Source organism: Poeciliopsis prolifica, unplaced genomic scaffold, assembly GCF_027474105.1.
Source record: "Poeciliopsis prolifica strain line A6 unplaced genomic scaffold, Auburn_PproV2 SCAFFOLD015, whole genome shotgun sequence".
Lineage (NCBI taxonomy): Eukaryota > Metazoa > Chordata > Actinopteri > Cyprinodontiformes > Poeciliidae > Poeciliopsis > Poeciliopsis prolifica.
The window spans coordinates 6,654,525-6,666,592 of NW_026562390.1; the positions used below are offsets into that span (position 1 = coordinate 6,654,525).

At 34.8% G+C, this 12,068-nt stretch overlaps 1 protein-coding gene across 8 annotated transcripts in view; it reads left to right on the top strand.

Moving 5' to 3' along the window:
- strbp (spermatid perinuclear RNA binding protein) overlaps positions 1-12,068 on the top strand; it is an 81,598-nt gene that overhangs the window by 12,164 nt on the left and 57,366 nt on the right. For 6 of the 8 annotated variants that reach the window (XM_055040306.1, XM_055040304.1, XM_055040310.1 and 3 more), the window contains exon 2: positions 11,336-11,435. The exons of the other annotated variants lie outside the window; for them this stretch is intronic. The gene's annotated coding sequence lies outside the window, so the exon portion shown is untranslated. The remainder of the gene's footprint in view (positions 1-11,335; positions 11,436-12,068) is intronic. 8 annotated transcript variants of the gene reach the window in all.

A 12,068-nucleotide genomic window follows, 5' to 3' on the forward strand; every position in this document is an offset into this window, starting at 1 on the left:
ATAAATCTGTCCACTGGCCTGAATATCACTGAGGTCAAAAGTATTTGTGCACAATTTCAGCAACATAACTTTTGAATGACACATTCAGTATTAACATTCTTGCAGCATTTTGTATCACAGAAACGAGGAGGAAAGAACAGGAAATTAATTCTCGGTTTACAATAAACAGGAAAAACACATCATGTCTTATGACAAAGGTTTTATCTGGAAGGGATCCCAATTCACACAAGGTCATTTATTGATTATGGAAGATGTAGACAGCAGCTGGGTTATTACCATGGGTTTTATTAATATGCTTCCTGCTTTAATTGCTGATCTCTGTCTGAAAAATACAGACAGCGAACTACAATCTTTTCCAGCTGTGGATAGTTCATGTGACCTAATGATACGTTTCAATATTGATTTTTGATATCTTAACAGAGTTGTCATCTGTTGTTGCATTGCTTTTGGCACTTGCTCATAGAGGATAATTCATTTCTCTGCAGGAAACCTTAAAGGAAGAGAAATTGGATACAAGAAAAAAATTATATCATTATACCAAAATCATTGCTTAACTACATATTTGTTTTACTTTGTTAATCTAGTACCAACACTTGGATCTGTGTGCTGTTGTTGAATATGTATGCAACACATTTTCTCTGTTTAACAAATAAACATCTCTGCTTCTGTCAGTCAGTGTTAGGTAGTCAGGTTCCTATCAGTTCTACTCCCAGGGTAAAGCAGTTTTTTGTAAACTATGCTGTCACATCAGCACTCAGAGCTGCTGTCTCAAACTAAACAGCTTTCAAACCATGCATCAAATTCTGCCCCGTGCGAGACATCACTCATATAAATGTGTCTGTGTAATGCGCAGCTCTAAACATTACTCTGTGTACATCAGATTTGAGGGGTTTGTTATAAACTATATATCTGTTATTCGATGAAAGGATTTTTCTCCAAGGCCAAAGTTTCTCTAGAGAATAAAATTTTAGATTTACTATTGCATAGTCAGCCATAAACTGACTTTATTGCTTCATACTTTTGGACTTTCGACTTTGCAGCTCCTTGGTTTTGAACAATGCCCAGCTTTGTTTTGTTCAGAAATCTGCATCAGCTACTTTGTCAATTGTTGCAGATCTTTCTTTTGCTCATAATCTTACAATGGAAAATATCTGAAAATTAGCCAATTGCATTAAATAAAGTTGCAATATAGTTAGTTACATTCTGTAAAATATTAAGCAAGAAATACTTCCCTTTTTGCTCAAGTTTGCAAAATGTAGTTGGTAGCTACAGTTTGCTCCCACTTTTTATCTTGCTGTCAACTGAAAACCACAGCATGATTTGGACAGTGTTATATTATGTATTAAGTTGAACTGATCAAACTTTGTCTATGTGGCCTATTTCAAAAGGCTGTACAGCACCATTACAACATTATGTCTCAATTTGGATTATTTCTGTCTCTCTTAAAAGTAGACATACAAATATCTTGCTTAATTTGTATAAATCTGCTTGTTTTTACAACCTCTAATTCAGCAAGAGGCTAAAGTATAAAGAATCTTAGAGGTGTGCTGCTGCGTCCCACTTATGCTGTGGTCAGCTCACGCTATTTCTGTTGCCGCCAGTGAGCCAGCTGAGATCAGCCCTGCCCATTTTGGACAGGCACAGCAGGTTAATCCATTCAAGTCTTGAGGTCCTAAGTATTTTAAGCACTGAACTCATTTTAAATCAATTTGGCTTTGTCAAGTCTAATGTATTAATTATATAAGCAAGATTCCCCAAAAGTAGAATTTTGCATCTGGCCTTTTTTGGCGTTGTTACTTTTGCAACAACGAAATTTGTTAAATAATTCTAGTTTTAGGTATCTTCCGTACACACGTTTAGCTCTTATCAATGTGTAATAGTCTGTTTAAGTCACTGAAATGCTTAGCATACTTATTGCATTCTTCATTTCTGAAGATTTAATTAAACCTCTGAAGTGCTGAACAACACATGAGTTCCTCGTCCACCTTCAGATGTTGCTAGGGCAGAAGTGAAAAATCTGAATCACACAGCTCACCATGCAGTATTTGTTGTTGTTTTTTCACTTTAGAAAATATGAAAAAGAAAGCTTAAAACTGTAATTTGGTTTGAAGTAAAACTCAGCTGTTTTAAACAGTTTTAAATGCTAAAAACTGTTAAACATTTAAAACATTTAACAGTTTTAAATGTTTAATAAAGCAACTCAAACAGTGTTCTTTGTGCTGTCATGTAAGCAAATTATCTGTAATCCTTCAAAAGAATTCCCTAATGTAATTAAATATTTAAAAGGACTTTATATGTTATCACGTTTATATTTGGTGAATCTACATCCAAGTAGTTCAAAGAGAGCAATGCCTGAAAATGAAGGTATTTAACCTTCTGTGCTGCAGCATCCAAAGTTGTTTTGGTGTATTTCAACGCATACAGTCGTATCTTATATAGTATTTATGAGAATAATTCATAATTACAGGGAGGTTTAATTATCTAATTTGTATCAACTTAACGATAAATTAAGTGAAACGGCACTGAAATGCTACAAGACCAATTTTCAATACATCATATGAAAACACATTGAAATGCTTATTCTAGCACTGCAGTAACTTGTTTACTATTACAACATTGTCAGCAATAAGACATGAACATGGTGTTTATTTAACACTGTGGCTCTATGTGTCAAGTTGATATATATTTCGAAAGAAAAGGCTTTGATGTAGAGAAAAAAAACCCTGTTGAGAAAAACAGATGCTGCAATATCCAGAACATAGATAGATAGATAGATAGATAGATAGATAGATAGATAGATAGATAGATAGATAGATAGATAGATAGATAGATAGATAGATAGATAGATAGATAGATAGATATAGATAGATAGATAGATAGATAGATAGATAGATAGATAGATAGATAGATAGATAGATAGATAGATAGATAGATAGATAGATAGATAGATAGATAGATAGATAGATAGATAGATAGATAGATAGATAGATAGATTGCCTTTATTGCCTTTATTGTCATTGAACAGAATTCAACAAAATTTCCATTGCAACTCCTGTGCAAAAAGTCAAATATATACAATACATAAATAAACTGTGCGGAAACAACATATGAGTGCAAACTATGTAATGATGAAATGTGGTTTTATTTTCAGCTCTTTAAATCCATTGGACCTTCCAGGATGTACAATGGCATTGATTTTTGGACTTAAATCAGTATTTCGGGGCATCTTGACCGGGACACAGGACATTTGTAATTACATTAGAAGGCTGATAAATTCAGACAATATTTTATAAGTTCAAAGTATCCCCCATAAGTGTATCATCAAACTTCAAGTTGGATGTGTCACTTTAACTTTCACATTATTGAAAAAAGTTATTAAAGTTATTACACACTGAGTTTTGAGCTTTTTTTCTTTTTTAACTTTGCAGTGGTTGTTTTGGAGTTTTTAATTTAATAGCATCAAGGGTAAAATCAGAGGGTGTTAAACAACATGGGAGGATGTAAATGGAGGAGTGCAAAATTGTTGGTGACTGAGAAAGAACAGCCTATTAGTAGAATGAATAGTTAGATTCAGTTGTTATGCAAATGTGTGAAATGGAAGCATGAAAGAGACACCTCTCCTCCTGAACAGCTTTTAGTGAGGAGGCACTGACTTCTGTCTCAGACTGATACAGCAGGCTGAATCAATGCGATACCTCTCCTTCTCACCTCCCTTTCAGTGGGAATTTTCTGACCTAGATAGCTCCTCCACCACGCAACACAGCAAGAAAGCAGCAGCAGAGTTATTTTTACACATTACCAGGAGACAATAGTTTGTCCTCTGATCGTCCTCCCAACATCCGTATGCTTCACTCCACTCCTCCTTCATCCTAATGATTGCCATCCCTTTGTGTTTTATCAGCCTTTTGGATGTTTCTCAATTCTATATTTAGCTTCTTTTTGTTTGATTTTGCCTCCTCCTTCAGGAATTTAAAGATCAATCAGCTTCCCGCTGAGTTTGACGTAGAACATAGACTGGATTGTTTAATACTGAAACAGGAATAAATGTCTGGAAAAAAAAAGTCATTTTAAGTCAAGTTCAAAGTCCTTCATCCAAAGTTTAAGCCAAATCTGTGGCAGGTTAAAAATAAATATTTAACATCTTTTTTTTTTCCAAAACATCCAACATATGGAGAACACCACTGCCTGTGACTTATTTTAAAAAAACAAACAAGTTATTACATGTACCCCAGAAGACATGAAATGATTTTTATGAGGAGATACTACCCACTGCTCAACAATTCAGATATGGATAATTTCTGTCAGAGGTCCAGTCAGTGGCTGATTTACTGTAAATTCTTGCTTTATAGCATGAAATTGAAGTAAACATTGCAGGGACGTATGAGGTTTGACTAAAATGAAATCACCCTTCAAAAATGAAATAAGGCATTAATTTAAGGTTTAAAACAAATTAGCTTTAAATGTAGGGTTTGAAAAAGAGATGTACTTGCTGTAACACTAAGTTACTTCTTTTCATTTTATTTAGGGATGCCCTTAAAAAACTTTAACAGTTCACAATGTGCTTTATCTTTCTTGTCCTCCTCTCCAGAGAGTGCAGGGACAGAGTGTAGACAGGTCATCTATCCACCCCCTAATGATGATGGATGATAGCACTACGAAGAGCTAGAAAGAAACATATAGTTATGTTAGGAGTAAAAATGAATTAACCACATTAGGGAAGATTGTGTTTTATATGTTTTTATTCCGACGCTTGTCCAGATGGTGAAAGGTTTTGTGTCATATTGAATTTCAAGTGTTTATATCATTCCTGCCATCAGCTGAATGTCAAACACACACAGCGACGCACATCTGCAAGGTGCCATCTGGTGTTGTTCACACTTTTGAAGACACTCCTGCACCAAGGGCACATTCAGCTGCATCCTGACTTTGCTGACCTGCAGGTCTGCAGGAGCTGGTGAGGCTGAGTACAGTCTCTCTCTCTGGGATTCTCTCACTCATATTTACCCACACTATTATTTTCTCACTGTAGCCTTGGACTCATGACAGCTTCACGCTGTTCTGTTTTTATTTAAGACAGGGCTGCCATATTATAGGAAAACATCCGGATGCAGTGTTTTTATTGAATATGTAATTGATAATACAGGCTTTATTTCCATGATCATAATGTTCTTTTCAAACATGAGCCGTAGCATCAGAGTCGCTGCTGTGATGTTTAAGGCATCAAAGTTTATTTATGCTGTCAAAATAAATGGTAACATCATTTTGAGACCATTTTCAAGTGATATGACCGTAATGCAAGTACACCCTGTCAAAGACCAATAACCTTTAATGTTATATAACATTTAAAACTGTAACCTTTTAAATAGACAAGACAACTGAAATAACTAATAAAATGGATACCGAAGTCTAGTTGCCTTCAGAAAGGTTTAGTTGAGACCAGAGCACCAACTGGATAAGAAAACTGAAGATGTTTTCATATCCAATCCTTGGGAGAAAGAGAGACTCAAGAAAAACAATCAGTCATTCAAATGGAAATTATCAAGCTTGCTTTAATGTCTTATGTTATTGATTTATTGCAACAGGCTTAAGTCAATTCATTTAGCAAAACATGTTAATGTTTATGATGCATTAAAACTATTAGAACCTGCCAGTTATTACATCTGAGAGGTTCTTTATTTTATTGTGTTGACTATTATTGTGATTTGTTTTTATGTGGGTCTAATTTCAGATGTACTTCCAACTGTCCATAATCTTTGTATTGAATAAATTTTTAATTGATTCAGGGTTGAATAGTAATCTGCTAATCACTTTATGAATGTAGAATATTTTAAAGAAAAAAGTGAGAGCAGCCATTAAAATAATCACGGAGTCATGTGCGCTTGTCTTCTTTCATCCTAATTTGATGCCTTCCAGTGATTAACACTATTTGTGGACTTCAAGTGGTGAGAAGAATAAGTATTATCTCATGATGTTGTATAGATTCAATACACACAAAGTAATATAATTCAATTGTAATGGTTACTTTCTTTTAATTTTGGTGATAATGGCTTAATAAATTCAATTGTGTAAATTATTTCTCGTTATAATACAATTATTTAGTATTATATTTAAGGAAATACATTTTGAAGGAAGGCATGCCAGCTCACTGATTTGCTATATGCATTGAATGCTTGCTTCATAATCCTCTTTTATTACTTCTGTTTGTTCACATTTTTCCACCATGTTTTTTTTTATCCATTTATCTTTACATTGGCATGCTCAGATGCAGCTCTCTGTGAGTAGTCGGTCTCATTAGCAATTCTTTTTCTTAGCCGTTTGACTGGATAAATGCTAAGGCTATACCATTACATTTCTATATCACAGCTTTTAAATCATTAGTCTGGTAGCATTCAGATGTTTGGACACACTTAAAATATCACTCTGTATTTTATGAATCTGTATATTAGTTTTAGTTTTCAACTGAAATAAAATACATTTTCAGTATTTAGATTTATTGTGGCTGTATATTTAAATAGGAGGCAGCTTGTCGTGACTTGTTTAAGAAGTTAATCTCATCACACGTGGCATAAAGCCGCACGTATTTTCACCAAGCTCTCCATAACTCATCTCTTTGCTCTCACACCTTTCTGTCTGAGACCTTCACTTGGAGTGTGGCTATAAGCCTGATGGAAAGTGTTAAGACCCTTTTCTGGTGGGTTCATCAGACAGCGCACCCATACGCACGCATACACACACCTTCACACGGTGGTAAAGTCTCACTATTGCCAAAGTGCAGACAAGGAGGCAGTCTGTAATTATGACAACCCAAGAAGAGGGGAAGTGATTGGGTAAGACTGAGTTGTAAAGATCTTCTGTTAAAAGCTGCCGTATGAAACCCAGAGCGACTGTTATTCTTTGTCATTGTGGTGTTCGTGTCCATTCACGTTGGTTGTGTGGCTGAGAGAAAGACAAAAACAACAGTTTTTCTTAAATCCCCTCCTTACTGATTTCTTTATATTCTGTTTGAGCTCATTGTCGGACTCATTCAGCAAAGTTGCTCTCTGTGGCAGCTGAGTCTGGAAAAAGACTGAATCCCAACCATTGGTTGCAAACACTTTTCTGGCTAATTGAATGAAAAGAAACACTCACAGGGGAGATACAAAGCGGCTGCTCAGTGGAGGTGACATCAAATAGACCAGATAATAGCCTCGCGTAATCGCATAACTGGTTGTAATGTTCCTTTCAGTCCTGAGAGGGGATGTAGTTTTGACTAGATCTTATCACACCTATAAAATCTTTTTCACTTTATGTCACAGGCTATAAATGTTTTTCCTTAACTTCACTGAATTTTATACCCATTGATCTGAAGTCAGTGATTTTCTTTTTCTGTGAATACAGTGATTTATGATAGCTACTATGTTTGTGAGTCAATGAGGTCTGTTGCTGTTATTCTATTAGTTTGTTCATTCAAGACTAACAATTATGATCTTTGCATTTTTGTCTGTTTGAGCTGAAGCTGTTGTAGCTGCTAAAAGGAAAGAGAAATAAAAATAAACTTCCTGCTTCACAACAATGCAGAACAGGTTCAGTGAAGAACCTTCCTGGCACAGTCTGGCTGGCTTTCTTTATCTCCGCTTTCTTATCAGTTACTGTTCTTCTAACTTTATCTCAAGTCTTTTAAACCACAATACAAGAGCATTACTTTGCCTGTCATCTGACACAGCTCAACTATGTTGCTTGTTAAAAAGTAAATGCAGACCATTCACCTGCTTATTGGCCTTTCTTTTTTTCCTTCCTACTATTTTATCTCGACTTGGCTCCATTATTTTGGACCAACTTGTCATACAAGTTGTAGAATTAAGGACAAGGATCCACAACTGGACTTTCCCACTTTTTATTTGTTTAATGTAATTCATATGCATGTGAACAAAACATGTTTCACTCAGGGGAGCACACAACGATCTGTAAAATGTGCAGTCAATTCAGAAAATCGTTTTCTGTGTTTTGCAGTGAATTTAAATTAAATGATATTAGGATTAGGATTACATGAAGCAGAAAGGCTTGAGAAATACTTTTTGTTTTAGGTTTGTTATCCGAAAACATAGATGTAAATTAAATGGATCACATTTTTTATGAAAGCAATTAGAAAATGTGGGACGTCAGGGCATCTTAAATATTTTTAGATTAAATTTCACACTCTGTTTACTAATCAGATAAAAGGGATTTTAAGGTAGTTGCTTGCACTGCCTTCTAAATTTCTAGTTAGATGTAAGGAAAGCCACTACCGTCACAATCATTGCTATTTTATATTGATCAATGACATAAAATCCCAGTAAAATATTCAGAAGTATGTGGTTGTAATGTAAAAATGTGGAAAAAGTTCAAGGGGTGTGGATACTTTTTGACCGCCAGCATTCTCTCTTTCATTTTGCGTTGTGTCTTTTTTTTAGGAGCGCTCTTCTCTGCTCATATGGCAGTTACTGGCACTGGCAATCTGTGACTAACAAGCTAAATATCTTAGTGGCTGTGTTTTATTTACAGAGTTGTGTTTCTCTACCACCTGCTGGAGCATAAAACAATGTCTGTCTTTATGCTTCATTTCACCGTTGAATCTCAGTGTGACGCCCAGAATCTTCTCGTTATCTTTAATGGTTTCCAAAAGCGAGGCGATAGATTGGTAAATTACAAACAAGATGTTATATTCTTCATTTCAGAGGCTCTGTCTGTCATTGAAAATCATCTTGAAATACCGCAATATGGGTTTTCTTTACACCTCCTGAGGTGCTCTCAAAATAAAAGTAAAACGTGTATGGTGTAATACTTTTCCTGTTTTCAAAACAAAACATAATGAAACTATAATATATCAGAGAGAAGAAAGTAAGAACATCATTTATTTAAAATTTCTGGTGTATTTGCTAGAAACGAAGAGGTGTTGGTATCTCATTGTGTGTTTGAGGTGTGCAAAGCTAGGTGAGAATTATGTAAATATATTCAAGTTCATGCCAAGAAGTAAAAGAAGAAACTTCTGAGCAAATTATTTTCAGAGACAGTTTTTGGAGAAAAATGTCTGTTTTTGGTTGTGTGTTTGTAAGTTACTATAAATTAGTTGCTGAAAATGGAAACAAAGAGGGGAAACATTTATTTATTTTTTATTAAAATAAATGTTTCGACTGAATATCTTTCACCACTCAAATTGTGCCATTTATCATGCGAAACATAGCCACTAGCTAAACAAGCAACAACTTAAAATAAATGGTTAGACTGATTAAACCTGAACTGGGTAGTTCTTTAGAAAATAAAGTTATTAAAACACAGTCTGGGGTTTTGAAAAACACATAATAGCTTTGAAACTTTTTAATTTTTTTATTTTTAATCTCTTTAAACCAGATCCTTTTTGAAAACTGCAGTAATTATAGAAGTTAGACCTGCATTGAATCACACAACTTACTGTTTTCTTTAAATGAAGCATATAATTTGTGAAACCATTTCATTTGTGAAAAATTTTAGTGGATAATTTTTTTCCCCTACATTTGTTAAACTCTTGCCTCATTCTCTGTTAAAGAAAATTGTATTTAAAGTTAAAGCAGTAAATAAGTTTTGCACCTACAGAACCGTTTCTCTGGTTCTGCCAAGACTTCAATATACAACTTACTTTTTGTTTGCATGTGTACACATGTGAACACTTAAACAGACATGAAACCAGTTTATCTTGTATGACTGCCACATCCATTTCACCAACCAACACCCATCTGAGTAATACCCTTTTATCCGAGGTGTGACGGTTTTGCAAACATCTCACTGCAAATAGTTTGCGTTAGTTTGATTTCTCTTTCTTTTTTTTCTTTTTTTTTTCTGGCCGGGAGATTGTTCTCAGATTTGCAGTAAGGCGTGCCAACCTCTAGTTCGTTGTATCTGGTTTGCCAGGTTCTTCTTTGTCAGTTGAAGGCAGACATGACATGGGACATGGTGGTTGTGAGGCACTGATTATTCTATAGGATTTTATTATGTGAGTTATTAAAGCCTGTTATTAAATCAACATGGATAGCCCAATGTTTTCAGTTGTCTAGCAGTGTTCACTGGTTCTAATAATTTATAAAGACAGAAAGACAGTACTACAGTTCATAAAATGCCTTCCACTTTACAAGATGTTTTTGTATTAACTGAGTATTTGAGGTGTAATGTGGGCTTGAATTACAAAAATCGATCAGTATAACAAACCAGAGTTCTAGAAAACGGTGCCAATACTTTGTAACAATCAAGATTGGACATTTCAAACTAACAGTGTCCTGAAATCAATTAGTGAAAATGTTCAAGCGTCAAAATATGGTAAAATGTTGGAGTATTTTTTTATTTCACAGTAAAAACCTTTTTAGAAAAAAGATAAGGGTTAAGGTATTACAAAAATAAATAGGTATAAAGAATAACTCAAACTTAAATTTGGGATGAAGACATAAAATTTGGGGCAATACTAATATGTCAAAAAATGTCAAAAGAATTACTTCCGGTACATATCTATGTGATGGTAATGCAGCTGAGTTGATTACATGATTAATTCATGACCAATTAAAGTAAGCACATTTTGTGCCACCCATAGGTTTGTTTAGAAGGGGTCAGCACTAAATTATGCAAACATTAGAAGGTGGATAACCAAATAAGCAACTTTTCCCAAGGTCAAGGACGACTTGGAGGAATAAAGACATTCATTGTATTTTTCTTCCTTCTTAGCAACGTTCACAAAAATGCTAAATGCCTTCGAAAAGTGCGAGACGTGCTCGTTCATACTGTATTGCATCATGCCCCACCCCTACCTGTTACTGAGGACTTCCAATTAACTGGCACAAAGACAGCTTTTGTACATCATAGATTTAATTATTTTTTTTTTTTAATGGTTTTTAGTTGAGGGTTAATGTAAGGGACTAATTTTGTCTTTCAAGGCAGAGAATCATCTAAACAATATTTTTAAAAAATGGGATTATTGATTAAAAAAAACATGTTTTCTCCAGTTCCTATTCTGCCGTAGCTTCTTTAATTATTCTCTATTCTTCTCCACCAAACTCCATTTCAATGATATCAGTAGTTTTGTGCTTCCTTTTTGTCCTGAAGTTGGATGGAAAAAGAGAAAAGTAATATGATCCATCATGCTGTTTAAATATGCAGTTACTAAAGTACCTTTTGGAGGTTTTACTTGTTAATCTGACTATCTATGAAGATTTGTGTCACTGTTTACCCCTCACACACCGACACTCATATGCATTCCTTGCATCTTGAGTCTTCTCATTTTTATTGATCTAAATTAAGTTATACTTTTATGTATTTAATTCGAAATTAATGAGGATTTGAACATGTGTGTTTTCAGGATCACACAAGGTAACCCTGCCCGTCTTCACATAGTGACTTCACTCTGACTGTCGGGCTGATAGACACAACAAGTGACCCGATTAAAAAGTCATAGGAAGGTGAGTTAAATGCATGCTAGAACCTCTTCTTGTCTTTCTTTTTATGTAAGCTATATTTGACATTGCACCTTGCTTTGGAGTTGGCACGAAGATTTCAAATGCTCCGGTGTAGCCGGTGTATTTATGGTGCAGCCCAAATAGATGGAAAACAAAAGAATCCCTATAAGCAGGTTGAACCCCATCCAAGCTGAGACAACGACATGGAGGTTTTGCTTGTGTTCATGGAAGTTGCTTCATTTATCTTGTGGGTTCAGCCAGCACTGTGGGTTTGTGTTGTAAGAGCAAAGATTATCACTTTCATCTGCAGTTCGACATGTTTAACGTGTTTAACTGCCAGTTTTCCTTTAAATGACATTACAAAACAAGGAAGCATTTATTTTTCTTTTTTTGTCGAGCAACTTGGCGGCTAATGATTGGACAGTTCTAATAAACTAAAGGAAAGCTCTGACATATTTTTATTTAAGAACAGGTTTCACAATTTCTTGTTAATCCTTTTGTTAGTGTATGTCTAAAGTGTATTAGTGAAAGGTTGTACTTGAGATCCTAAGATATTGATCTGTATATTCCCTGAATGATGAATCGAGTTTGCCATTAAAGCTTAAACGTATTAAATAATTGTGAAGTGGAAGTAAA